Source organism: Austrofundulus limnaeus, unplaced genomic scaffold, assembly GCF_001266775.1.
Source record: "Austrofundulus limnaeus strain Quisiro unplaced genomic scaffold, Austrofundulus_limnaeus-1.0 Scaffold7, whole genome shotgun sequence".
NCBI lineage: Eukaryota > Metazoa > Chordata > Actinopteri > Cyprinodontiformes > Rivulidae > Austrofundulus > Austrofundulus limnaeus.
In genome coordinates this window covers 5494233-5496404 of record NW_013952409.1, presented here as the reverse complement: position 1 = coordinate 5496404, position 2172 = coordinate 5494233, and the positions used below count along the sequence as shown (strand labels likewise).

At 34.0% G+C, this 2172-nt stretch overlaps 1 protein-coding gene across 1 annotated transcript in view; it reads left to right on the top strand.

Annotated features, from left to right (window-relative positions):
* Window positions 1-2172, top strand: part of LOC106537190 (glutamic acid-rich protein) — a gene marked incomplete at its 3' end in the record, with an annotated part of 50294 nt that overhangs the window by 1313 nt on the left and 46809 nt on the right.

Below are 2172 nucleotides of genomic sequence, written 5' to 3'. Positions count from 1 at the left end.
TTTTAAAGTAAAATAATATTTTAAATAATACATTTTTATGTATGAGGAGTAGATTATTTACAGTATTTCAAGACAAACCTGTGTTTGATCTGCTTAGAGACACTGTCTGCCTTTTAATATACTGTACGTCACCATTACAACACGTCGCACAAAGCTAAATATAAAGTTTACTGAAGTCACAAATACACAAACAACAGCCACATCTACCAGAACCACAACCACACAACCAGTCCATTTCAACGTTGGACCAAATTAAAGTCTGCACTCTTGTTTGTTTTTTGTTTGCTTCAAATGTTTTGTATTCATATTTGTTAAACAAGAATACAACTGWTAWGTATTTTAGCATGAAACATGTTAAGTCACTGCACTATATGTTGGTTTAATAAACATATATAATATGTTTGTGTCACAAACATTTTTAAAATGTCAGTTTTAATWCATTTGGCTAAGTGTGCAGCGCTAGTTTGGTTTAAGTTTCCCATCCCTGTTCAAAGTGCTTAAAATCTGTGTTTGCATTTTAGCATTAACCATTTGGAGTGTTTTTCTGTTAGCAAAATATCTTGTGAACTTCTGAACAGATTTTAATAAGACTTTTGTAAATTAATGAAATAAATTATTGGATCTAGCTTATTAGCTTTTGAAGCTAACTCAATTCAAGATGGCAGCCTCAGCCAATTAACATTAGAAAACACAAGAATGGCTCTAATTGACTTAGTTTTACAGATATTTGGGTTATTGTTTGGTGTGGTAGTAGTTGAGTCATTCACAACACAAAGCTGTTTGTGAGAATGCACAAAATGCCTACAGCTGTGTTTTTTTTTTCAATCTCTAGCATGAAGGCAACAGGAAATGTGCATTCCCTCAGGACACGCAAGGCCTTCAGTTAAAAACAAATAAAATAAACAAACCTTGTGTACAGTAGTTACCCTCAATTATTAACATAAAAATGAATCTTTAGATGAACTGTGATAGAGCTCAGATTCCAGTCTGTCTTTTTTTTAATATTTTTCTTCTTCTCTTTTTTTKAAAGCTGAAATCTATTATCCTAATTGAAACTCTAACCTCCACATGATGACCTGCTTTTCTTGGACCTTRTTTTGTCTTATTTTCAGTCGACATAGGAGTCTTCTTTTAATCATCTTTCAAATCATGTTCTGCTTCTATAAACTCAGGCTGGATAAACTAAAGTTACAAAAAATTGGTTGTTAGGGCTTTATTTTCTGCTGATTTATCATTGTTTGTTTTTACTTTCTAAATAAATCAAAACTTAACCTACATTTTTTTTATTAGAGTAGATTGCATTTAAAAGTAAAAACCATTGCTATGATATCTCATTGTTTATAACAGATTTGATTTTGTGYCTCGTTTTTAGAAACAGTTCAGTTTAAGGAAGTTAACTTCTATCTGTTGTCATTTTTTACATTGTCTGTCCCAACCCACTTCCAGTTAATAATCTGTATTAAAAAAACTGTGTGAACATTCATAGTGCATTAAAACGTCCTCTGTGTGGAGTTGTCGTACGTTTGTGCTGATGACGACAGCTGTGCCAGTCTCTCCTACAATGAAGCTGTTTGTTTTGTGCTCAGAGAGCAGCGGTGGGACTGTATGAATCAGAGGCTGTGTGGCCCGCTCGCCTGCCGCTGCTGCTATTGTTTCGCTCCACTGATGCTCATTCAGTTTGAGATGAACCCTTTTGACTGTCCGCTGCAGRCTCGGAGTCACTTCACTAAGGCTTCTCTTGTGCAGCTCACTTTATTGTGGCTTAAAAACTTCAGTGTTTCTTTTAACACCCCATGCTTTTCTGAGCCACATCATCACTAACTGCCTAAATGCGGCTTTGTGAAGAGGCTACTTCATCTACAAACTTATTTTATTATCTGTTTGCACGTTTGTTTTYAACGAGTCACTTTTTGAATGTCCTTATTATTACTCATGGAAAAGCATTTAAAATGTAAATACTGATGGTTGTGCTTTGCAGAACATTAGAAACACTAATGAGACACTGATGCAGGTAAACAGCGTTTTTGCTTTTTGTGGAAGKTGATCCAAAATAAATTAAACTCAAAACAAACCAATTAGTTGAAAGAATTAAATTTGCGGCATGTGATTTTTTTGTCTGATTTCAATATTGAATCTATTAATAGTCAGTTACAAGCAGATCTTCAGACATTT